At 44.8% G+C, this 27,817-nt stretch overlaps 1 protein-coding gene across 1 annotated transcript in view; it reads left to right on the top strand.

The window, feature by feature from the left end:
• LOC124554111 overlaps positions 1 to 27,817 on the top strand; it is a 171,749-nt gene that overhangs the window by 138,290 nt on the left and 5,642 nt on the right. The window lies entirely within an intron of this gene.

Below are 27,817 nucleotides of genomic sequence, written 5' to 3'. Positions count from 1 at the left end.
TGTAGTAGGTATGAGAAAACTCTGTACGAATGTGTAATCGTGATGCAGAATAGTTTTAAAAAGTTCCTCTTAAAGCGCTGCACACCAGCGAGATAGTCGGGCGCGAGTCGCTGGACTGTACGCTACAGTGGGCGCTCACGGCGGGAAGGGTAGGTAGGGGGGGGGGGGGGGGGTGGAGTGCAGTGCGTGCTGCTGACTGCTCACCTACCTGGACCGGGCGAGGTGGCTCAGTGGTTAGCACACTGGACTCGCGTTCCGGAGGACGACAATTCAATTCCACATCCGGCCATTCTGATTTAGGTTTTCCGTGATTTACCTAAATCACTCCAGGCTAATGCCGGGCCGGCCCACTTCCTTCTCCATCCTTACCTAATCTGATGAGACTGATGAACTCGCTGTTTGGTCTCTTCCCCCAAACAACCCAATCACCCACCCCACCTGCCTGGGGGTGGGGAGAGGGGGGGGGGTAAGTCGGCATGGGCGAAGTCAGTCAGGTGGAGGTGGGGGTGTGAGTGGGTAGAGGTTGGCACACACTCAACGAATCTGACTGTGTGGTTTCGTCAATGTAACATTTTGCTGATATGCCCTCCCCCAACTGGTCCCACTGCAGTGTTAAGATTTGAATTCTAAACTTGGTCACTCATCTCGTTCACAAAGGCTGAAACACATACACAGGCTGGTCCATTTATCGTGGCCAGGCCAAATATCTCATGGAATAAGCGTCAAACGAAAAAACTACAGAAAACGAAACTTGTGTATCTTGAAGGGGGAAACCAGATGGCGCTATGGTTGGCCCGGTAGATGGCGCTGCCATAGGTCAAACGGATATCAAGTGCGTTTTTTAAAATAGGAACCCCCATTTTTTATAACATATTCGTGTAGTACGTCAAGAAATATGAATGTTTTAGTTGGACCACTTTTTTCGCTTTGTGATAGATGCCGCTGTAATAGTCACGAACATATGGCTCACGACTTTAGACGAACAGTTGGTAACAGGTAGGTATTTTAAATTGAAATACAGAACGTAGGTACGTTTGAACATTTTATTTCAGGTTTTCCAATGTGATACATGTGAACTTATCATTTCCGAGAACACATGCTGTTACAGCGTGATTACCTGTAAATACCACATTAATGCAATAAATGCTCAAAATGATGTCCGTCAACCTCAATGCATTTGGCAATACGTGTAACGACATTCCTCTCAGCAGCGAGTAGTTCGCCTTCCCTAATGTTCGCGCATGCATTGACAATGCGCTGACGCATGTTGTCAGGCATATTCGGTGGATCACGATAACAAATATCCTTCAACTTTCCCCACAGAAAGAAATCCTGGGACGTCAGATCCGGTGAACGTGCGGGCCGTATTATGGTGCTTCAACGACCAATCCACCTGTCATGAAATATGCTATTCCATACCGCTTGAACCACACGCGAGCTATGTGCCGGACACTCATCATGTTGGAAGTACATCGCCATTCTGTCATGCAGTCAGACATCTTATAGTAACATCGGTAGAACGTTAAGTAGGAAATCTGCATACATTGCACCATTTAGATTGCCACGCGCCGGCCGTGGTGGCGGTGCAGTTCTAGGCGCTACAGTCTGAAACCGCGTGACCGCTACTGTCGCAGGTTCTAATCCTGCCTCGGGCATTGATGTATGTGATGTCCTTAGGTTAGTTAGGTTTAAGTAGTTCTAAGTTCTATGGGACTGATGACCTAAGGTCAGGTCCCATAGTGCTCAGAGCCATTTGAACCACTTTTTTTAGATTGCCACCGATAACATGGGGGCCAATTATCCATCGTCCCATAATGCCGCACCCTACATTAAGCCACCAAGGTCGCTCATATTCCACTCGTCGCAGCCATCGTGGATTTTCCGTTGCCCAGTAGTGTATATTATGCTGGTTTACGTTACCGCTGTTGGTGAATGACGCTTCGTCGCTAAATAGAACGCGTGCAAAAAATCTGTCATCGTCCCATAATTTCTCTTGTGCCCAGTGGCAGAACTGTACACGACGTTCAAAGTCGTCGCCATGCAATTCCTGGTGGACAGAAATATGATACGGGTGCAATCGATATTGATGTAGCATTCTCAACAGCGACGTTGTTGAGATTCCCGATTCTCGCGCAATTTGTCTGCTACTGATTTGCGGATTAGCCGCAACAGCAGCTAAAACACCTACTTGGGCATCATCATTTGTTGCAGGTCGCGATTGACGTTTCACATGTGGCTGAACAGTTCCTGTTTCCTTAAATAACGTAACTATCCGCCGAAGGGTCCAGACACTTGGATGATGTTGTCCAGGATACCGAGCAGCACACATAACACACGCCTGTTGGGTATTTTGATCACAAAAGCCATACATCAAAACGATATCGATCTTTGCCGCTATTGGTAAACGGTCCATTTTAACACTGGTAATGTATCACAAAGCAAATACCGTCGGCACTGGCGGAATATTACGTGATACCACGTACTTACAAGTTTGTGACTATTACAGCGCCATGTATCACAAAGCGAAAAGAGTGGTTGAACTAAAACATTCGTATTTCTTGACGTACTACACGAATATGTAATAAAAATGGGTGTTCCTATTTTAAAAAACGCAGTTGATAACCGTTTGACCCATGGCAGCGCCATCTAGCGGGCCAACCATAGCGCCATCTGGTTTCCCCCTTCAAGCTAGACTAGTTTCGTTCTTTGTAGTTTTTTTGTTTGATGCTTATTTCGTGAGCTATTTGGCCCAGTCACTCTCAATGGAGCACATTGTATGTAAGGTAATATGCACACATCAAAAAAAGTTTTGCATTATCCCTGTTCCCAGAACTGAAGAAAGACGTTGACTGTGGATATTGGATCACGGACACAGTCCATTTAGCTGTTCACAGATGTCACTAAACCCACCCAAAGATGTAAACTACCATGCATGAGCAGTACCTATTAGACGGAGGGGATTCGACAGCCGATCAGTTCCAGTCATCCCACCAGGAAGGAGGTACACATCTCGTGTTGTCTGTCTAGACGGTCAATACCGCGGTTCGATCGCGTCCACATTGTTATTTTGTGCCAGGAAGGTCCCTCAACAACGGAAGTGTCCAGGCGTCTTGGAGTGAACCAAAGCGATGTTGCTCGGACATGGAGGAGATACAGAGAGATAGGAACTGCCGATTACATACCTCGCTGAGGCCGCCCAAGCGCTACTACTGCAGTGGATGACCGCTACCTACTGATTATGTCTCGGGGGAACCCTGACAGCAACGCCACCATGTTGAATAATGCTTTTCGTCCAGCCACAGGACATCGTGTTACGACTCAAACTGTGCGCAATAGGCTTCATGATGCGCAACTTCACTCCTGACGTCCATGGTGAGGTCCATCTTTGCAACCACGACACCATGCAGCTCGGTACAGATGGACCCAGCAACATGCCGAATGTACTGCTCAGGATTTGCATCACGTTCTCTTCACCAATGAGTGTCGCATATGCCTTCATCCAGACAATCGTCGGAGACGTGTTTGGAGGCAACCTGGTCAGGCTGAACGCCATAGACACACTCTCCAGCGAGTGCTTCAAGTTGGAGGTTCCCTGATGTTTTGGGGTGGCATTATGTGGGACCGACGTACTACGCTGGTAGTCACGGAAGGCGCCGTAGCGGTTGTACGATACGCGAATGCTATCCTCCGACCAATAGTGCAATAATATTGGCTGCATATTGGCGAGGCATTCGTCTTCATGGACGACAGTTCGCGCCGACATCGTGCACATCTTGTGAATAACTTCCTTCAGGATAACGACATCGCTCGAATAGAGTGGCCAGCATGCTCTCCAGACATGATCCCTAAAGGGCTGTTTATGGACACGTGACCCATCAATCACTCTAAGGGATCTACGCCGAATCGCCGTTAAGGGGTGGGTCAATCTGGACGAACAGTGCCTTGATGAACTTGTGGATAGTATGCCACGACGAATACGGGCATGCATCAATGCGAGAGGACGTGCTATTGGGTATTAGAGGTACCGGTGTGTACAGCAATCTGAACCACCGTCTCTGAAGGGCCCGCTGTATGGTGGTACAAGATGCAATGTTTGATTTTCATGAGCAATAACAAGGACTGAAATAATGTTTATGTTGATCTCTATTCCAATTTTATATACAGGTTCCGGAACTCTCGGAACCGAGGTGATGCAAAACATATTTTTGATGTGTGTATAAATATAAAGCCAATTCTTCTTTGAGAGTACAGGCTAAAGAATTACAACAGATAATTACTCTGTCCTGATCAATCATTCACACTTTAAGAGCAGTCCGCAGCTCGTGGTCGTACTGTAGCGTTCTCGCTTCCCGTGCCCGGGTTCCCGGGTCCGATTCCCGGCGGGGTCAGGGATTTTCTCTGCCTCGTGGTGCTGGGTGTTGTGTGATGTCCTTAGGTTAGTTAGGTTTAAGTAGTTCTGTTCTAGGGGAGTGATGACCATAGATGTTAAGTCCCATAGTGCTCAGAGCCATTTGAACCATCACTTTAAGAGCTACTAGAAAACCATATAACATGCATAAGTAAAAGTTAAAAAAATTCCTAACGACGGTTTCGCTACAGAACACTGATGTAGTTGATATTACATTATCTAGTTGCCGTTCTGTTCCAAGTCTTCCTCGCCCTTTGCTTCCTTGTACACTTTCTTCTAGAATTTCACAAGGGTCCCGTTGTGGTGCACTATGTGACCTATCCACTCACACCGTCTTCTCCCGTTTTTCCCTAAATCGGTGGTGTTAGGGAACAAGAAAATTCGTAACATCTACGAGATTCAAAGGCTATAATTTACGTGTGTTCTGTCGAGACAAAGCTTGGAAGCATTTGTAGACAACTTTCTGGTTTACTGAGACGACCACTGAGCAACAGAAGCCCCAGGAGGAAGTGTCCGCTCCACAAAACACTCAGAAAATATGCCTGAAGCACAACGCAAATTTTGTAAATCGATTTCGGGAAGTTGCGCCTGTGATTTGTTTTTTCCATCAGTTCTTAAGTACTAATTTCAGCAGTGGCACCTGTCTGTTAAACAATTCTATTTGTTCGAATCACTATATATTTTAATTTATTATTTTATTCTCGTTGCTGGACTTTATCTCTTACTCGATCGTTCCATCTGTCTATCGTGCACCAGATTTGAAAGGAGTTTTAATCGTACATTTCTCACTTTGTAATTGCCTGATAGCTTCCTGCTCGGTAGGGAGTAACTCCATTTAAACGAGAATTGGGGAGGACAGAGAGTTTGTGCTCTCTCCACGGGAAAATTAATTATGCCTGCCGGTGTCGTTCTTGCTGTCTCGTGGGCCCCTACCACCATGGCACAGCGCGTCCCCAGGTTGCAGATAGGGGATACGACTTTCAGATATGAAGGGTAGCTGCGAATACAAGAATTAAGCAGTCGCAGACAGCCGGTGGGGAGCAGGCGATGGCGTGATGAACCATCCCTGTTTATTCTTCTCTTACTATCAAATCTATTCATTAAGAATCAGAAACACTAATGGGCATGGGTCCCTTTGAAGTAAAATATTCCGGAGGTAAACTAGGTTCCCATTCGGATCTGCAGGCGGAACCTACTTCGAAGAGATTCAGGCCAAAAGGAAATTTCAGGTTGGGAACATGGAACGTTAAAAGTTTGAACAAGCCAGGAACGTTCCAGTCATTGTTAGACGAATTAGATAGATACGATGTAGACATTACAGCTATTCAAAAAACACGGTGGCAGGGGGAGGGTAGCATAACGATGGGTAACTATACGTTTTCCTATGGAGGTGCGGAAGCTCACAGTTTCGGAACGGGTTTCGCAATACAGAGAAATATGCTTCACGCGATCAGAGATATAAGGTTCATTAGTGACCGACTATCAGTTATAGTGTTGTCCGGCAGGTGGAATAGACTAGTAGTAATTAATGTGCACGCACCAACTGAGGACATGGAAGAGGTTGTTGAAGACTGCTTTTATGAAGAACTAGATCAACTGTGGGATGAGTTCTCCTCGTACGATACAAAATTAATCATAGGTGATTTGAATGTGAAGATAGGGAAGGAGGAAGTATTCCGGCCAACAGTTGGGAAAGAAAGTTTGCATAACATTTCGAATGATAATGACACAAGGGTGGTTAATTTTGCTGTTTCAAAAGAAATGATTGTTGAGCGCACGTATTTCAAAAGGAAGGACATTCATAAAGCAACTTGGGTCTCTCCGGATGGACACTCCCGAAACCAAATTGATTATGTTCTTGTAGATCGGAGATGGCACACTAGTATACAAAATGTTAGGACTTTCAGGGGAGCAGACTGCTATTCTGATCATTTTGTTGTAGTTGCCAAAGTTCACCAACGGCTATCTATAGCAACATCAAGGTGTCGCAATGCAGAACTTGTTAGGTTCGACACTGACAAGCTAAATGATGAAAACTTTAGAAGAAGGTACATGATAGAAACTTCAAATAGGTTTGATGCTCTCAGGACACAAGAAGATCAAGACGAGGATGTAACTAAACAGTGGATCACTGTGAGAAATAATATCAAAGAGGCAGCGAAGGTCACAATAGGTACAATTAAGAAGAACAGGAGGAAACCGTGGTTTGATGAGGAATGTAAGAAATTGGTAGAGGAAAGGAGAAAAGCGCGATTAGATTGGGATAGAATGGGAGACAGAAAACGAGAGTTCTTGAACATGAGAAGGGAAGTTGGTTGTAGGCTACGGGCAAAGAACAGGGATTATTTGAACAACCAAATTAAAAAAATGGAAACAAACAGTAAAACAAAAAACATTAGGGAACTTTACCTAGACATAAATGGGTATAGGAAGGGGTTCAAGGCTAGGATAAATGCACTTCAAGGGGATGGCGAGGGAATACTGACAGACCCCAGCGCTATATTAAATAAATGGAGGGCGTATTTTGAGCATCTATTAAATGTACACCAGGAAGCAGGGAATGAGCAGGCGTACGAAATACATACAGCAGAACCCCAGATACCTGAGCCAACGTTAAAGGAAGTAAGAGATGCAATCAACAAATTGAAAAACCATAAAGCACCAGGATCAGACTGCATAACTGCAGAATTAGTTAAAAATGGGGGACAGAAATTGGTGGAAGTATTTCACAAAGTGACAACTAAAGTATGGAACTCAGAGATGATACCTGAATAGTGGCAGGAGTCGATTATGATCTCAGTTTTTAAGAAGGGCAACAAAATGGATTGTAGTAATTATAGAGGGATATCGCTGTTACCAGTATGTTCCAAAATTTTCTCGAATATTCTGCTAAGCAGGCTTACACCATATGCAGATGAAATTGCGGTGGATTACCAAGCTGGCTTTCGGAGGAACAGATCAACTATAGACCAAATATTCACCCTGCGTCAAATTTTGGAAAAGGAATGGGAATACATTAAACCAGTTCATAATATTTTCATAGATTCTACAAGAGCATATGATTCAGTATTGCAATCAAAATTGTACAGAATTCTGTTGGAACTTGGAATACCAAAGAAGTATGTTAGACTTATAGAAGTGAGTTTGAAAAACACAAAAGGTAGAGAACGTGTGGGGAAATTGGAGTCAGAAGAATTTGTAATAAAGAACGGGCTTAACCAAGGAGACGCCCTGTCTCCGCTACTTTTTAATTGAGCCCTAGAATATACTGTACGAATGGCAGCAGATAATTGAGAGGATGCAGAGTTAAATCTAAATATTAAGATATTAGGGTATGCAGATGATCTAAACGTCATTAGCTATAGGAAAGAATCTTTAACAGCAAATTTGAATGCGTTAATCAAGACTAGTGAAGACATAGGTCTAAGGATAAGTGAAGACAAAACTAAATGCCTGGTTACTACTAGAATGCCAACAGCAGGACATCAGGATATGTTAAGAGTTGGAGACATGCAGTTTAAAAAAGTGAACACATTTAAGTATCTAGGCGTGGACATCACTTCGAGAAATAAGATTGAATCCGAACTGAAGAAGAGATTACGGGCGCGAAATGCGTGCTACTACTCACTGAATAGATTACTTTCATCACGGATATTGTCTATGAATTTAAAGATTAGAATATACAAAAATATTATTCTACCAGTTATGCTGTACGGGTGTGAGACTTGGTCTCTCATTGTGCAAAATGAAAAGCCGTTTCGAGTATTTGAAAACAAAATTTTGAGGAAAATTTTCGGAGCAAAAAGGGATGACATTAGCGGAGAGTGGCGAAAACTGCACAACGAAGAGGTTCACGAACTCTGTTCAAGCCCTGACATAATCAGTATTATTAAATCACGTAGGCTCCGATGGGCGGGTCACGTAGCTCGAATGGATGAGGGCAGGGCAGTGCGCAAAGTACTGGTAGGGCACTTAGAGGGAAAATGTCCTGTGGGGAGACCGAGGTGTAGAGGGAAAACGTCCTGTGGGAAGACCGAGGCTTAGATGGGAGGACAATGTGAAGGCTGATTTGAGGAGCCTAGGTATTGAAGGTGACTGGAAGGAAGTAACCCAAGACAGGGACAGATGGCGAAAATACGTTGCTGCGGTAATGGACTCTCGAGTTCGGTATGACCAGTGAGTGAGTGGTGTCGCTCTTGACCGCTTCAGACAATCGAACTCGCAGGGTTTTAATTGGTAGTAAAGCGACTAATAAAGAAACTAAGATGGTCGAAAATGGTTACAACAGATAAAGAAGTAAGTTATCATAAGAATATGCGTATATTACAACCCAGAACTCTAATACTGCAAAGAAGGGCCTTTACAAAATTTCAGCAGTTGCCAATAATTTACTGCAGACACTTATAAGCATAATACTGGCTCACAAATGGAAATAGGCATTGTTAGCAAGTTAGTAAACAAGTAGACGTTTGGCGAATGAGAGACCCTTACGCCATCTGTTGCTAGACTGTGCTGCTCTCTGCAGCGTGTCTATAATTATGACTGAAACTGTAATGGACGCGGAGACAAACGTGTTAGCTGAAGTTAATGTTTCAATTCCTTAAAATACTAGCGAGTGGCGACAAGATATTAATGAGTGAGCAGCGACAAGAGCTTACAGACTTGAGTCGCATCCCTAACATGAAAGAAATTCAGTTTAGAACCACTGTTCTCCACAACATTCAGTCTCTTTGAACGTCCACATATAGTCCAACAGATAATGATAATATCCCCATTCACCTTTCATTTTAACATCTAAGTCACCTACTCCAAAAACGAATCCTACTTTATCTTCAGCCACCCCAAAACATGAGCTTAAAACCTATACCTAACCTTATTTCGCCACATAACACATCAAGACAAAGCAGTAGCGTAGCATCCCATCCATATGTCTGTTCCATCAACTCCAGCGAGATCGTCATCACTCACATGTTATCTCAATGCTACAACTATACCTTAATGAAAATTATTACAATCACATAACGCAATCCCATTCTCACTCTACACTCTACAAAGCACAGGTAATTGCTACAACATACCATCAAATGATGTTGCGAATGGGTGCTTGTGAGAATGTGAGACATCTTGATACCAGCCTCTCATTCTACAGACCAAAAAATCCATGGGATTGTGACACACATGAAGAAAACCACTACCACATTTTGCATAATCTGAACTATGCATTGAAAAGGATTCATTCTGTTCATTATCCTCTTGTCCATAACAAGCACATGCTGCGAAACAACCTCAACAAGCCAGACCCAGTGCCTCATATCTTAAAGATATCTTCATTGATCCTCATTGTTCCTAATGACTGCTCGACAATTCGGTACATACAGTGTCGCACAAATACGACGACCACATCTTTTGCTCGCAGTTTAAAGTACCTGTCCATAACGCCACAAAGCGAATTAAATATAGCATTTACAACACAAGACTAAAACGCCACATTCCAGAAAATGCTGATGAGACGCTGCTCATGACTCCATTACTTTTAACCATCTTAAAAAAAAACTCTTATTTCCTACTAGCTCTAGTAAAGTTGTGTGATGTCATACTGTATGCAAGTTTCTATCCCTATGACTTAAGGGTAGCGTCCCTGGATACTAATCAGAACGTCCTGGGACACAGATTCGAATATTGCTACTGCTTAAATTTAGAAAATAATCTTCAATAAATCAGTAATGGTGCAGGGGCGGACAGAGTTTCAGGACGCTCTTTTGCCCTTGGCATGGGTAACTGCTCCAAAAAGCCTGAAGAGTCAGTAGTGTTCAAAGGCATGAGCATGCAGAGTGTAATGGGAACCACTGATCTGTATCCACAGGGCATGTGGCCTGCAATTGAAAAGTATTATGATGACCCCTCCATTCGCGAAATATTCCAGACTAGTCCCCCATTCGGAACTGTGGGAGGAAATTGCCAAGGGGCAGGTGTCCCACTGAATTATGTTTGCTGTATAGCTCCTTGTCCTACAGATCACGCTTCTTTTGTCACTGTAAATCTTACTCAACGGCATATCTTCATCTGCTTCAATAATTTCACCTCATGGTGTAGCCTCTGCTACATCAAAATCAATTATGTTAAAAACCCAAGGAATTATTACAATAAATACCACCAATCATTTCTATCTCCTTAACTTCCACCATGGCATGGTTGTGTGGTGGCACTCGCATCGGAGGTAAGATGGTTCCAATCCAGGTGATGGAATAAATTTCCGTCCTTAGTATTTCATCTAGCTCTACATCTACGTGATTACTCTGCTATTCACAACAAAATGCCGGGCAGGGGGTTCAGTGAACCTCCTTCATGCTGTCTCTCTACCATTCCACTCTCGAACGGCACGCGGGAAAAATGAGCACTTAAATTTTTCTGTGCGAGGCCTGATTTCTCTTATTTTATCGTGGTGATCATTTCTCCCTATATAGGTGGGTGCCAACAGAGTGTTTTCGCAATCGGAGGAGAAAACTGATGATTGAAATTTCATGATAAGATCCCGTCGCAACGAAAAACGCGTTTGTTTTAATGATTGGTACTCCAATTCACGTATCATGTCTGTGACACTATCTCCCCTATTTCGCGATAATACAAAACGAGCTGCCCTTCTTCGAACTTTTTCGATGTCATCCCTCAGTCCCACCTTATGTGGATCCCACACCGCACAGCAATAGTCCAGAATATGGCGGACAAGCATGGTGTAAGCAGTCTCTTTAGTAGACCTGTTGCACCTTCTAAGTGTTCTGCCAATGAATCGCTGTCTTTGGTTGGCTCTACCGATCTATGTGATCGTTCCAATTTCGGTTATTTGTAATTGTAATCTCTAAGTATTTAGCTGAATTTACAGCCTTCAGATTTGTGTGAGTTATCGCGTAATCGAAATTTAGCTGAGTTCTTTTAGTACTCGTGTGAATAACTTCACACTATTCTTTATTCAGGGTCACTTGCCACTTTTCGCACTACACAGATATCTTATCTAATTCGTTTTGCAAGTCGTTTTGATCATCTGATGACTTTACAAGACGGTAAATGACAGCATCATCTGCAAACAATCTAAGACGGCTTCTCAGATTGTCTCCTATGTCGTTAATATAGATCAGGAACAATAGAGGGCCTATAACCCTTCCTTGGGGAACGCCGGGTATTACTTCTGTTTTACTTGATGACTTTCCGTCTTTTACTACGAACTGTGACCTTTCTGACAGGAAATCACGAATCCAGTCGCACAACTGAGGCGATACTCCGTAGGCACGCAGTTTGGTTAGAAGACGCTTGTGAGGAACGGTGTCGAAAGCCTTCTGGAAATCTAAAGATATGGAATTAATTTGACATCCCCTGTCGATATCACTCATTATTTCATGAGTATAAAGAGCTAGTTGTGTTTCACAAGAACGACATTTTCTGAATCCGTGCTGACTGTGTGTCAATAAATCGTTTTCTTCGAGGTACTTCGTAATGTTCGAATACAGTATATGTTCCAAAACCCTACTGCAAATCGACGTTAGTGATATAGGCGTGTAATTCAGTGGATTACTCCTACTTCCCTTTTTGAATATTGGTGTGACTTGAGCAATTTTCCAGTCTTTAGGTACGGATCTTTCTGTGAGTGAGTGGGTGTATATAATTGCTAAATATGGAGCTATTTTATCAGCATACTCTGAGAGGAACTTAAGTGGTATACAATCTGGACCAGAGGTCCTGTCTTTATTAAGTGATTTAAGCTGCTTTGTTATACCGAGGATATCTACTTCTATGTTTCTCATCTTGGCAGTTGTTCTTGATTGGAATTCAGGAATATTTACTTCGTCTTCTTTGGTGAAAGAGTTTCGGAAAACCGTGTTTAATAACTCTGCTTTAGTGGCACTGTCATCAGTGACTTCACCTTTGTTATCGCGCAGTGAAGATACTGTTGCATCTTACCAGTGGTGTGCTTTATATATGACCAGAATCTCTATGGGTTTTCTGCCAGATTTCGAGACAGAATGTCGTTGTGGAAATTATTAAATGCATCTCGCACTGAAGTACGCGCTATATTTCAAACTTCGGTAAAACTTTGCCAATCTTGGGGATTTTGTGTTTTTTGTTAAATTTGGCATGCTTTTTTCGTTAGTTCTGCAACAACGATCAAACCCGTATTGTGTACCATGGGGGATCAGTACCATCACTTATTAAATATGTGGTTTATATCTCTCAATTCCTGTCGATACTATCTCTTTGAAAACATTCCACGACTTTTCTACACTTACATGATCAGATCTGAAGGAGTGAAGACTGTCTCTTAAAAGGCGTTAAGAGCATTTTTATCAGCTTTTTAAAATAGATATACTTTGCGTTTCTTTTTGATGGTTATAGATGTTGCTAAAAGGTCAAGTATGCTTTTGCAACCATTTACGCTTCGAGTGGGCTCATGAACTAATTGTTCAAAATAATTTTCTGAGAATGCATTCAGTACAATTTCGGATGACGTTTTATGCCTTCCGCCAGCTTTAATCGTATAATTTTTCCAGCATATCGAGGGTAGATTGAAGTCACCACAGACTATAACTGTATGAGCGGGGTTCAAATGGCTCTGAGCACTATGGAACTTAACATCTATGGTCATCAGTCCCCTAGAACTTAGAACTACTTAAACCTAACTAACGTAAGGACATCACACACATCCATGCCCGAGGCAGGATTCGAACCTGCGACCGTACCGGTCACGCGGTTCCAGACTGAAGCGCCTAAAACCGCACGGCCACAGCGGCCGGCTATGAGCGGGGTACTTATTTGAAATGAGGCTCACGTTTTCTTTGAGCTGTTCAGCAACTATATTTTCTGAGTCGGGGGGTCGGTAAAACGATGCAATTAATAGTTTAATCTGATTTTCAAGTATAACCTGTACCCATACTATTTCACATGAGCTATCTACTTCAATTGCGCTACAAGGCCAACTACCTCCGACAGCAATAAATACTCCACCACCAACTGTATTTAATCTATCTTTGCTGAACACTGTTAGATCATTTGAAAAAAATTTGGCTGAACTTATTTCTGGCTTTAGCCAGCTCTCTGTACCTGCAACTATTTGAGCTTCTATTAGGGCTTGGAGCATTGGTTCTTTCCCCAACACAGCTACGACAATTTACAACTACAATACCAATCGTTTCTACACCTACCTTACTGTGTTTTACCTGCCCACTTTTAGACGGACGTCCCTTCTGTGGTTCCCTGAGACATTATAACCTAAGAAACCGCCCAGTCTCTTCCACACAGCCCCTGCTACCCGTGTAGCCACCTCCTGTGTGTAGTGAACTCCTGACCTATTAAGCAGAACCTGGAAACCCACCACCTGATGACGCAAGTCAAGGAATCTGCAGCCTACACAGTCACAGAACCGCTTGAGCCTCTGATTTAGACCCTCCACTCCGATCTGTACCAAAGGACCACAGTCGGTTATATCGACGATGCTGCAGATGGTGAGCTCCGCCTTAATCTCGGAAGCAAAGACTGGCAATCTTTACCATTTCAGCTAGCTGCCCAAAACCAGACAGAATCTGCTCCAATCCAAAGCGACACACGTCATTGCTACCGACCTGAGCCATCACCTGCAGATGGCAGCGCCCTGTACTCTTCATGGCATCTGGAAGCACCCTTTCCACATCCGGAATGACTCCCCCCGGAATGCACACGAAGTGCACACTGGCTTCCTTCCCAACCTTGGCAGCCATGTTCCTAAGGGGCCCCATTACGCGCTTAACGTTGGAGCCCCCAACTACCAGCAAACCCACCCTCTGTGAATGCCCAGACATCGTCAGCCACAGATAACACCCGAAACCTGCTCTTCAAACGAACCAGGGAGCCCTACGATCGGCCCCTCGGAATGTTTTTCACTGCCTGCCAGACTTTGGAACGATCTTCCACTCGACCATGGGTGAGGGGTCAACCACAGTGCAGGCAGTACCCAGGGTGGTCACAGCAGTGGACTGATCGGAGGACATCTACATCTACATCTACATCTATACTCCGCGAGCCACCTTACGGTGTGTGGCGGAGGGTACTTATTGTACCACTATCTGATCCCCCCTTCCCTGTTCCATTCACGAATTGTGCGTGGAAAGAACGACTGCTTGTAAGTCTCCATATTTGCTCTAATTTCTCGGATCTTTTCGTTGTGATCATTACGCGAGATATATGTGGGCGGTAGCAATATGTTGCCCATCTCTTCCCGGAATGTGCTCTCTCGTAATTTCGATAATAAACCTCTCCGTATTGCGTAACGCCTTTCTTGAAGTGTCCGCCACTGGAGCTTGTTCAGCATCTCCGTAACGCTCTCGCGCTGACTAAATGTCCCCATGACGAATCGCGCTGCTTTTCGCTGGATCATGTCTATCTCTTCTATTAATCCAACCTGGTAAGGGTCCCATACTGATGAGCAATACTCAAGAATCGGACGAACAAGCGTTTTGTAAGCTACTTCTTTCGTCGATGAGTCACATTTTCTTAGAATTCTTCCTATGAATCTCAACCTGGCGCCTGCTTTTCCCACTATTTGTTTTATGTGATCATTCCACTTCAGATCGCTCCGGATAGTAACTCCTAAGTATTTTACGGTCGTTACCGCTTCCAATGATTTACCACCTATGGCATAATCGTACTGGAATGGATTTCTGCCCCTATGTATGCGCATTATATTACATTTATCTACGTTTAGGGAAATGTGCTCAACGTCCCTCGCATCCCGCGTTCGGTCCCCCACAGTGGCGCCCCTTGGCAGCAGCCTCAAGCAGTGTGATGGAAGCCAACGCAGCCTGGAGCTATGAGCAAAGGGTCGCCAACTCAGCTCGCATCTGTACATAACAATCACAGTTCCTATCCATTACTGCAGTCACTCCTGTTTGAAGCTCGGTGTACTCGCCTTATTAGCAGCGGGAAATCGAAGTGCTCTCTCACTGACTGTCTAACTGACACTCAGTTGTTCTAACCAAGCAAACAAAAGCCTGTACGATACGAGGGTCGATAGCAACGGCGGTACTGTATACTACACTGTTATTGAAATAAAATGCTGTAAGCACTCGAACACACAAGAAATCACAAAAAATAAACTAGTAACTACACAGATAACTGAAAATAAGTCACTCCTGTTTGAAGCTCGTAAAAAATATGTAACAAGCGGATGGTGCACTTGCCTTATTAGTAGCAGGAACTCAGGGTGCTCTCTCACTGACGGTCTAACACCAGTAATGGGAGGGGAGATGCAAGCATAAAGTTTCTCATCACCGGGCCTTGCGTCAGTGTTCTACATTAAATTACCTCTCCTCAGTGTATCGTGGCATGTGGGCCTGAGACATTGTTGAAGGTGACACCTGTGGTATCCACGATAATCGCCTGCAGCTAACCGTCAATCGATCATCACAGAGTTGCTGTATGCCTAAGCAGCATCACCAGGCACCAGTGAGAAAGAAACAGTAAGCCACTCCTGTACTTTTGAGGCATCACACACGACAAGTTTTTCCAGCTCTGCCAGCGCCTGGTAGGAGTTCTGTCAGAGACCAGCCGGAGTTCTGTCTATGAGAGCATCAACAGTTCAATGATGACAGCAGAGAAGTGACAAAGTTCAACTTCTGCCTTCAGAGTGCAGTGTTGGTGTAACGTCACACAGTCAAGCCTAGACCAGGCATGCATGTACAGAGAGTCGAGGGCCAACAATAGACACATACTTGTCCCAGCTGCAGTAACCGTTCAGTGTTCATCATCTGCAGACTCGCGCTGTAATGCCGCTCAGTGTTTTTGAAACCCAATTAATACCACACATGCTCATACAGCCACAGCCAAAAGGAGATAAAGATAAGTGTATTGCTTTCCAAACAATAAGGCGTTTTGTTCATTGACTGTTTCATTTATTTACTTGTAAATTTATTAAAAGCATACACAACAACATGCGTGTCAGATGTGGATATTAAGCTATTAACGCACCCACACCTATACTGAACAGATAAATTAGAGTCACAGTTCTCTCACAATACGAGAACAGTGCCCAATTACGTGGAGGAAGATAAGCGTTTACAGTAAGGCGGCGGACCTGCTGCTCCAGTTCTCTTTGCTGACATGGGCAGAGGACTTTCACTTTCTTTCTCATATCCTGGAATAATCATGCATCCCCAGTCTACAACAAACTCAAATCAAGAAAACAGCAAACTCGACAATGTGGGGATTCCATCATTCAACCATCCTCTGTACTTGGAACAACCCACTGGTTGAGGCAATGCTGTGGTAAGCTGGTGTCTCCAAACTTGATTTTCGACCAAGTTTAGTTTCTCTGTGATGTCCCTCCACAGCTTAAGGTGAATGATACGGCGGTTCCTTTGGATGGACACAGCTGCCCTGCTTCCCCATTCTTCCCAATTCTGGGTTATGCTCTGTCTCTAATACCTGTTTCATCAACAGGATGTTAACCCCTTATCTTGTTTCTTGCTTCGTCTTTCCAAAAGCCTTAACTGCCCAATGTTACTTCCACCAATAGAGCTTCGATCTCAGCATTCTCAAAATTTTACCATTCCTTAGAGTCTTAGAACACCTTTGCATTCTGTATCGTCTTTTGCGTCTCACACGCAACCTCTACCAGCTGATTAGATTGCCCTCTCTTCTGAAGTTCCTCAAACGTGGTCACAAATTGTATACGTTCCATAAACTTGGGGATCAAAAGCAGATTGTTCTCGCCTATCCTCTGCATACCTAGGCTTCTGCTGCGCCTATACCAACGTGTCATACCTACCCTCCATTTGCCCCCCTTCTGTATCCTATTCCAGCGAAACGTCAGCTGGCTGTTTCTTCTTGTACCAGAACAGTATGTAGACAATTACTCATCCAACCAGCTATAATCCTAGCGTCTATGTCTCTTCAGTATGTCGATTTTCCCGCTTCCAGCCTCCTGACCACCGTAATCTCTGCCTCACACCTCACTCTACCCACATCAACTTCTCAATCATACTTCCCAGCCCACTCCAACACCTTGAAATATATACACCCTTTCTGACCTACACGAGCTTCATGCTGTATTGCTCTCATAGTAGTTATTGGGAACTGACTCCCCAATGACTTGCCAGATGCACTAGCTTTATCCTTACCACAGCACCATCATCAACTTCAATGTACGTGTTTTTTAGAGACGCTATGCCTTTTTTTAAACCTATCATTTTATTCATTCTAACCGTAAAAACTATACAGGCATTTCTAACCTGGGTAGGCTGAAGAGCAGCAACGTGTCTGCAGCTTGCCCACCACCCAATTATGTGGTGGGAGTGAAGTAAGTAAAAAAAAAGTTAAGTGTCTACATCAAAGTCGTACATTCGGCCTTTCACAGAATCTGCCTGTGTATAAGAATCTTTCGGAACTTATTCGTCTTACTGGGTCTACATTTGCGCTCAACATGCCAATGAACTATATACATTGGATGATGTATAGCGTATCAGTATCATTCTTCTTTGATTTGTACTCTGAACATGAATAGTGCTCGAGGAAAACAACTATCAGGACTTCTCAGATTGCAGTCGATAAAGCTGTCCTCAAGCTGAGGCCTGGTTTGGTCACCACAGTGCTTTGCGAGCCATTGTTCTACTGCAGGTTGTGGTCACTCGCCGTCTTCCTACTTTTGAACTAACTATCCCAGTTAATAATTGTGGGACACAGTTGATTATTGGGTCTCCGAACAATTCTGCAGTTCCAACATTTTCGATTTCGATAAAACAGTGTCAAAGGTGAAAGAAGTGATAAGTGACAGAAGGAATCTCGGAAGCAATGCCTGAATCCCAAGTCTCTGGGGTTGTAATCCCACATTCATCCACTCAGGAGCCGAGGCATATACGTCCCAATTGCGTTTATTGCTGCATTATTATCATCACACAAGAGACAGGTGAGACGATGTAATTACATTTTTCTGGGTGTCTTTGAATTTATGCTAACAGAATACTAAGAGTAACCGTTCATTGCGGTAAAGGTACTCCCTAAATCGTAGGGCTTTTCCTCGACATTCTCGCGTTAGCGAAACAAATTGGTGACAAATCTGCTCCATCACTTTTCTTTACGCTGCGTGATGGGGTCACTAAGTTCACGGAGAAAAGCGAAATATCAGAAAGACGAGAATTCAGCCTGCATCCTCTTTCTTTGTACAGCATGCCCATATAGTTATGTCAAAAGAGTATGTTCTATATTTACGTACTTAGATATAAAAAATACGTATCCAGCCGATCTGTATATGGAAGGGCACACCTTACACAGAGATCTATGTGTCTCGCTGTCCCCTCTGCTTTATTGTGGATCGTCCTTGTATTGCTGCTTAGAAAGACTTCCTCAACACTTGCGTCAATTTTCCATTGATCTCTTAACGTTGAGCCACATGGGACCTAATTAATCATCATATTGAGTTACTGGTGTGGTAAGATCTGAAATCTGTCATGCCCATTTCCAAGGGTTGTTGAGGTGGTAATATGGGGATATCGTGGTCACCTGTTTAATGTGCTTCAAATGTTGCAGAACCGCACACAATCCGAGGCCAAATTGTTGATTAAGGAACCCACACACCTCAGTAACAAAACGTGACCCAAGCTCCTTCCTGCTACAACCACACACGATCCGTGACTGCATTGTCATGGAGCTGAGGTACCGGGCTTTTCTGTTGTACACAGAAATGAAAGTTCCCATTCATGTAAGCTTCAAAATAATGTGGTCCTAACAGGTATTGTAATCACACAATGGCCCACATAAGATGAGGTGGGTTCCTTACCAACTCTTGCTGATAATGAGTATTTCCCTTAGACAAGAAAACAATATTTTTTCTGAGCAAACTCTTATATATGGCACATTTATAAGTAAGCAACACTCTTGAGCGAGGCATGGCAGAAGTTGTCACAACGAAGTACCGTAGGCTACAAATTGTTACTCCATATCTTTTTCAGATAATTCCGTAACAAAAACCGCCCTAAATCTTTTCGTATTCAAATTTTTTCAGTGTGGTTGTGCATTGTTCAGCAAGATGCCTGAAGTCGAACTGCTCTTTCGCAGATGTACACTCCTGGAAATGGAAAAAAGAACACATTGACACCGGTGTGTCAGACCCACCATACTTGCTCCGGACACTGCGAGAGGGCTGTACAAGCATTGATCACACGCACGGCACAGCGGACACACCAGGAACCGCGGTGTTGGCCGTCGAATGGCGCTAGCTGCGCAGCATTTGTGCACCGCCGCCGTCAGTGTCAGCCAGTTTGCCGTGGCATACGGAGCTCCATCGCAGTCTTTAACACTGGTAGCATGCCGCGACAGCGTGGACGTGAACCGTATGTGCAGTTGACGGACTTTGAGCGAGGGCATATAGTGGGCATGCGGGAGGCCGGGTGGACGTACCGCCGAATTGCTCAACACGTGGGGCGTGAGGTCTCCACAGTACATCGATGTTGTCGCCAGTGGTCGGCGGAAGGTGCACGTGCCCGTCGACCTGGGACCGGACCGCAGCGACGCACGGATGCACGCCAAGACCGTAGGATCCTACGCAGTGCCGTAGGGGACCGCACCGCCACTTCCCAGCAAATTAGGGACACTGTTGCTCCTGGGGTATCGGCGAGGACCATTCGCAACCGTCTCCATGAAGCTGGGCTACGGTCCCGCACACCGTTAGGCCGTCTTCCGCTCATGCCCCAACATCGTGCAGCCCGCCTCCAGTGGTGTCGCGACAGGCGTGAATGGAGAGACGAATGGAGACGTGTCGTCTTCAGCGATGAGAGTCGCTTCTGCCTTGGTGCCAATGATGGTCGTATGCGTGTTTGGCGCCGTGCAGGTGAGCGCCACAGTCAGGACTGCACACGACCGAGGCACACAGGGCCAACACTCGGCATCATGGTGTGGGGAGCGATCTCCTACACTGGCCGTACACCACTGGTGATCGTCGAGGGGACACTGAATAGTGCACGGTACATCCAAACCGTCATCGAACCCATCGTTCTACCATTCCTAGACCGGCAAGGGAACTTGCTGTTCCAACAGGACAATGCACGTCCGCATGTATCCCGTGCCACCGAACATGCTCTAGAAGGTGTAAGTCAACTACCCTGGCCAGCAAGATCTCCGGATCTGTCCCCGATTGAGCATGTTTGGGACTGGATGAAGCATCGTCTCACGCGATCTGCACGTCCAGCACGAACGCTGGTCCAACTGAGGTGCCAGGTGGAAATGGCATGGCAAGCCGTTCCACAGGACTACATCCAGCATCTCTACGATCGTCTCCATGGGAGAATAGCAGCCTGCATTGCTGCGAAAGGTGGATATATACTGTACTAGTGCCGACATTGTGCATGCTCTGTTGCCTGTGTCTGTGTGCCTGTGGTTCTGTCAGTGTTATCATGTGATGTATCTGACCGCAGGAATGTGTCAATAAAGTTTCCCCTTCGTGGGACAATGAATTCACGGTGTTCTTATTTCAATTTCCAGGAGTGTATTTCATTGGAGACTGCTCATCTGATTAAGAGACGTGACACATGTTTCCTCTCACTTTTTATTGCTTCCAATACGTGGCCTGTCTTTAAGACAGCCTGAAAATACAGGACATTTATCTCAATCAGGAGGGGCTGCTTTACGAGGTGGACCGTGGCAAACGGTCTCATCATGCCTTTCATAGTTTTTACTAATGCAGGTGTTCATGCACCCACAACTTCGCCACTAATGTCTCCTTTACAATATAACTGCTGCTCCATGGATTCGGAACTCAAAGACTGCAGCGCTGAAACAAAAATATAATTCTGATAACATTGTTTTTTTGGACATCTTCAAAGCAGGAATATCAATAAAACCTATTTACTTCCTCATTTTTATTAAGAGCGTTACAAGGACTATTTGGACACCTTGTACATGAAATAGACTTGCATACTTAACAATGATGTCTATTATTGTCAATACTCTTAACTAGTGTTGGCTTGTCGCCGTACATAATTCTGGGTAAATGCTCCAGGATAATTTAGGAAAACAACGCCCAATTTCATCATCCAGATAAGGCCTTGGATTCAGCTACCTGCAGTGTATGGGCACCACTTACTTGCTGTCAATTTTTTGCAGACGAGGAGTGGCAGCTGGAGGACAGAAGCAGCGCTACACTCTCCGTGGACACTGACTGCGTGCAGCTGTTGGCGAACGCCCTCGACCACCCCACGTGTCCGCTGGAAGACCCGCCTCTGGAAGCCATTAAGCAGCACGAGCAGTGCCGTGTGCAGCTGTGGGACGACGTGGTGCAGAGGTCGCCCCACATACCTGTGACCAGCTACCTGGCCTACACACAGAGGGTGAACGTCAACCTCTGTCTGCTGGCCTGGATGGCAGTCAACTCGTACAGCATTTGTCAGGGCGTCCCGTTTAGTATGATACAGTCCGTGCATGATGCTCGCTGCTATTTCGATAGACCTGACGATCAATCGTGTCTGCAATCGAACGCTACAGATGCCATCTGCTCTGTTTCAGGAGCTATTCTGTTGCTGAAGTGCCGCGATTTTTCCTCCTTTAAGCATTTCCATAATTGTACGCTCATTTATTTCCAATTTCTATCGAGCGATCGTACTAGCAGCATACTGCATCAAAAGCTAACAGAAGAAACACTGAACTACAAAAACAGTTTAAATAACGCTACCTTAAAATACAAGGATTTCAAAATCGACAGCTTGAAGCCTTTAGAAATCTCATTTATAATGGTAAATATTACTTTCCGTTTTTCGACTGCCGGAGTATACATGTACCTTCCCCAGTTACGTTACTTGCCTGTAAAGATACTCTTGTCCTTTCAGATCACGTGTATAATCCAGATCCTGTGTTTTGAGGTCATGTATCGTATGGCAGATTTCCCTGACTTACCAACAGCAGTGCTGATAGACAGCGCCCTCACACTTCTCAGCTGTATCTGGCTAAACTCATTCTGCTACCAGATGTATGCTTGTGTTCGTCATCTCAGGCTTCCAAACGACCTGCTACCTGCTGAAGTAAGCAAGTTATTCTGTCGTCAGGTATTGTATGTGTTAATACCGTGGAGTATAGTATGTGTGGCAGCTGTTGCTTTAGAAAACACGAGTAAATATTACCTGATCCACAGTCGTGTGTTAGTCCTTGTGGGGACTTCACTGCCAGTGGCTTTCAATTTGGTTTTTCTCGGCCTGGTTGGATACATGTACCTACGTACTCGGTATTCATTGCGGCAACTCAAAATTGTTGATAACACTAAATTTGCCTCAAAGAAGGAATGTCTTTTTATGTCAGTTAAGACCGTTATTTTAAGTGGAATAGGAATTATTATTAGAATTGGGTTCCACCAGGCTCAAGGGATAGCGCAGTTAGTGTATAATGTACATGTAGCGACAATGGTGCAAGGACCAGTGCTCTTCGTCTGTTTCGTTTGTAATGCAACGACGCTCCCCATAGTGAAGAACAGGGTACTGGCATGGTGGAACCCAAATAGCATCCCTGCTGGGCTAGAGCTGTGTTCAGCAGCTGAGAGGAATCTAGCCAGGAGAAACAATGAACAGTCTCTGGTTGCAGAATCCTCTCTGTAGCCTCCTTCAGTATTTTTCGCAAGTAACTGTCTTGACAGTAGTCTGCATTAAAGCCAGCAATAAAAATTGAATCTACCTGATATGACAATATTAAACGTCATTAAATGTGATGTAGTATAGCCAGTACTTCTCTTTCCTTATGTCTTCATTTATAACTGTCTACTTACTTCGAAGTGGTAGCCTCTGTCTACGTATCCTATGCACTGAGATTACTTACTAAAATTGTTGGGAAACGCTTTGTGTACCGAAACATATCTGGTACCGTGCACCGCGGAATTTGGATCCCCGCCAGACGTCATGGACGTCGAAGACCCGTGGAGGTCTCTGCACCATCGCGCCGTAAGCTGTGGCGGCGCTCGCCCCCTGGCCCGCATTTAGCGTGAGGGCGCCACAGTGGAACACGTGGTTGCACCGGCCAATAGCGGCGTCCTCGATAGAGTACTTAAGCGCCTGCCTCTCGCTCAGCCAGCCAGTCTAACATTGCGTACATCTCTGGACATATCGCCTCGCCTTAGACAGCGTATTTACTTTCGTGTTTTGTTTACGAGTGGACGTGGTTGTCTAGTTAGGTTTTCTTGACTCTGTTGTCTCGCTGTTGTTGTCGTAAGGTGCTTCTTTGGTTGTGTCCATCCTCTCCATTGTGTTGTTGTTCGCGGGCCGCTCCGCAGGTCCCGCCGCATTTTCTGTCACTTCAATCCCGTGACTGTACTGGTCACCGTTGCAAATATATATATATATGTGTGTGTGTGTCTTTGGGTACACAAAGCGTTTCCCAACAATTTTAGTAAGTAATATATATATATATATATATATATATATATATATATATATATATATATATATATATATATATATATCCCAGAAATGCACCATTCGCACGGTAGACGGTAGATGGCGCTGACGAATTAAAGTTCCACTGACCACTTGCTGTGTGTTCCTTGTATATAGCAGGCTGTGTGGTTGAACCAGCGTACTGTAAACAGCATATGGTCGGGCATTCAAGTCGGAAACAAGCAGAGATGATGTCTGTGCACGGTCAAAAAGATGGAAACGGTCGAGAGGCAGCACAGCTATACCTAAGCAAGCGCCGTCACAGACAAGAACCACGTCACACAACATTTCAAGCCGGTTTTGGGCATTTCCGAGATAATGTCTCCTTTCAGACAGTTGTACATGCATGGAGGCGGCGGACTGTGGGTACACCAGTTCTGGGTGACTGGTTTCCACAGCATATTGAGACGAATCCGCGCAAAATGTCCAGCGAAGTGACCCGCTATTCGCACGTGCGAGCCTCTCTCTGAATTGCGGGCTGCATGACTGGAGCTCGTACTACGGTTTGTCTCAGTATCCTGTAGAACCTGGCCCTCCAGATCTGGTGTACGCACAGTCCCTGACCACCCTGCACGTTCGTCTGTGTGAAAGGACACACGGTCACACAGACGTTTGAAAATGGCTCGAAATGTTGTGTAATGTGCTTGCCTCGTGTGAGGGTATAGCTTTGCTGCCTCTCCGCCGTTTCCATCTGCTTGACCGTACACAAACACCATCTTGGCTTGTTCGAAATACAAATAGCTGCTTACAGTATGCTGCGTCAGTCACACTGCCTGTTATATACAAGGATGACACAGCACGTGGTCAGAGGAACTCTCTTTCGTTAGTGCCATCTACTGTGGCAATGACGCATTTCTGAACAGACGTTCATAGGATGTTTTTTTCTCCGATTTCCGTCGGGGATCTGTCTTTGCAGTTTGTCAATTTTATTGATGTACAATGTATAATATATGTATATAACACATGTTGTCTGAAACAAGGAAATTTTCTATCTGTGCGTGAAAGTTGTGCTTGTATATGATTTGTAATTTAAGTACCATGAGAAGAGACAGTCAGATCCTTATTAAAATGAAAAGAGAATCCAATGGCAGGAGTAGTGTGTGGATGAACGTGTAAATGAATTTGTTTAGTTTATTAGTGGTTCGATTCCATAGAGTGGCTCAAACAGGTACAGTAAAAAAGTAATAAATAACTTCTTGTGTGAAATGTGGCTTGAAGTGAGCGCAAAGTGTCGAATGACAGAGTTATACGGGATTAGAGTTATTGCGTTTCTGAGGTGATATGGTGATTCGTTAGGCTAGAGGTTTGTAAGGATACTGCAGCATATTTTAAAAGTTAGTGTTCCATGCGCTACACTTAAACAAGGAAGACATTACTTAAAGGCGCATTTATAGAAACAGTACTGTGGAAGGATAAAAATGTGCCAGTAGTGTGAGTCCTGGAAAACATGTGCCATAGTAGCTTAACTAGAAGAACGCAGTACACCGAAATTATTGTGATTCGTAATCAATAGACGATCTCCCATTTGTTCAAATGAAACGTGAGTGAGCAAAGTTAAGGTGCGTCTGTGTGAATTTAATATCCAGCCCAACTGAAAATCCTGCAACAAATAATACCACGTGGACTGATTTTCGGAAAGCCATCATCACAATCATTTAGCAGGCATCCGCAGTGTTAACAGCGAATTTCGTGAAGGGACAGCTGCCGTACTGGACGCAGTGGAACCAGAGGCTGCAGTGTGACCCGCCGCCCTGACGCGACACGAGCCAGAAGCCGTTACGTGGCGCCATGGAGACAGTTACTGGAGCACCCAGATAAGTGTCCTGCACCGATACAGGTGTAAAGTCAGTCTGACACAGTGGTCTCAGCCATGCCTTGACCCGCGGGACAGGATCGAGCTTCATCGCTCAGAAGCCAGTAATTAACAACCCTAATGCTACCTTCTTACCTCCAGGCAAGATCACGAGTTCCGATCACAGTACTGGGAACATTCGCAGCGAAGTTCAGGAAATTACTTTCGACTGGCTGTACGAAATACACAGTTCAAACACAATAGGAAGACTGTCACTCAAAGAACGTCACTCCCACGTTTGAATCGTTTGGATGAGATTATCGCTGTCAAATTACCCCAGCCAAGTCAGTCACTTTGAACCGAACCACCACTGCCACTTAGCTAATATCACCAAGTTTTCCCTGAACTACAACTCGCCGAAAACACCTGCACTCATTATTCTGCAATATTCGCAGAGAACGACAGGAAAGTTCTTAAGCGGTAATCGATGCGCGCAAACGAGAACGCGTTCCGAAACTCCAGAACTCTGGTGTGGTAACCGCGTCACGACACAAAACTCCGCTCCAGAGAAGCCGCGACCCGCCACGTCAGCCACACGGCCGACGACGGCCAACTTGTCGACTTCCCGAGCTCCGAGCCTCTCCACGAAATCATTCTACACGTGGTCCTTTCAGCCAGTCACGACCAAGAGAGGTCTCGAAATCGCACCCCTGGCCACTCCCCGCTGCTGCTTACAGCCGCTTCTGTCGCGTTCTGATCTCCAAAAGGGCAAACCAGCTAGCAGACGTGGGTGGTCAGGAAATCACCTGTTACAACGCATTCACTCGTGGCGTATCAAACATTAACTTCTACAACCAATATACCTATTAAGGCTTTTCCTCTAATATACCTGGAGACAAGCATTCTCGCAGCCGAAAATGCTTGAACTGTTGTTACATGTACTTAGTTGTTCCACAACACACGTATCTCAGACAGAACTGCTGCCAACTACACTGTGCGTAACTCGTTCCACTGCCGTCAAATGCGGCACCGTCGCGTGCATTGCCAGAGCCCTCCAGATTAGTGGTCAGCAGTCTGCACAGCCGCCACACTCGGCGACAGGCAGGGATGGACGACCAACCCGCATCTGGCGAGGCTAACTAAGCACAACTCAAGTCTGAGTGCGAGGGTTCGCAAGTAGGGCGTAAGGAGTATGGCTCGTCCCGTTTCCGATATGCAACATCAACTTTCCACAAACCAAACTAAAGCAAAGAACTCCATGTGCACCAGATCTGCAAAAACGTAAAACTACGCGAACCAGCCGAGAGCCCAAACACGAAATCCTAAGTAAACAGCCAAAGCAGCCACAAACGTGACACTCGAATTACAAAACGTTCACACTCATTGATCTACAACCTGTCAAACTTCCCACTACATTAACCTCCTACTCTCACTAAGATCAAGGTTTACAACTGATTAGATGCAGCTAGAGTTCCTGCACATCTAACACACCTTATGGCAATTTAACAAACGTTAAAATAAACAATAAACGAAGAAGGTGGTAAAGAAACCGCAAAATCGCTGTAACCTACACTAAAACAGTTGCCGTCCTCCAAGTCGTCACCAAAAATTCCGAAAATACTTTGTCACCATAACAGCACACCCATCACATTTCGAAACCCGAGAAAAGAGACTGAGTTACTTACTGATCTGAGGCAACCATAACAGTAATCACACAGCACGCCAAACAGTAAGCTAAAGAGAAACCACACGGACTCACGCTCACCATTGTGATAACTGAGGTTCACTGTGATATAACAAACGAAAAAACTGAAGAGAAACTAGAAGTATCGGAAGACTAAATCAAAATTCCGTGCCATCATTTCAGACACCATTCCAAACAGCCAACAGACAAGGTACTTGCTCACCATTTCAGAATGGACTGTGCACCTCACAACACTACCACTTCAATAACGGCAACGTCCAAGTTGCAACACTTTCCAATTAGCCACAAAAACTGCCGTAATAGACCGAAATGTGGAAAATGCAGTCGACCACACCCAATTTTTAATTGCAAGTTATACCCGAAAAAAGAAGCACCAAAATGCATCAGCGGCTACACTGATAACTTTCGTAACGATGAGAGTTGCAAAGAAGGACCAAAAAAGTCTTTCTCAACCAACGAAACTGAGTATGTTAAGTGCATTAACGGAA

The sequence above is a fragment of the Schistocerca americana genome, chromosome 11 (assembly GCF_021461395.2).
Source record: "Schistocerca americana isolate TAMUIC-IGC-003095 chromosome 11, iqSchAmer2.1, whole genome shotgun sequence".
NCBI classification, from domain to species: Eukaryota; Metazoa; Arthropoda; class Insecta; order Orthoptera; family Acrididae; genus Schistocerca; species Schistocerca americana.
The sequence above is the reverse complement of the archived record's forward strand: the minus strand, read 5'-3'. Positions and strand labels throughout refer to the sequence as shown.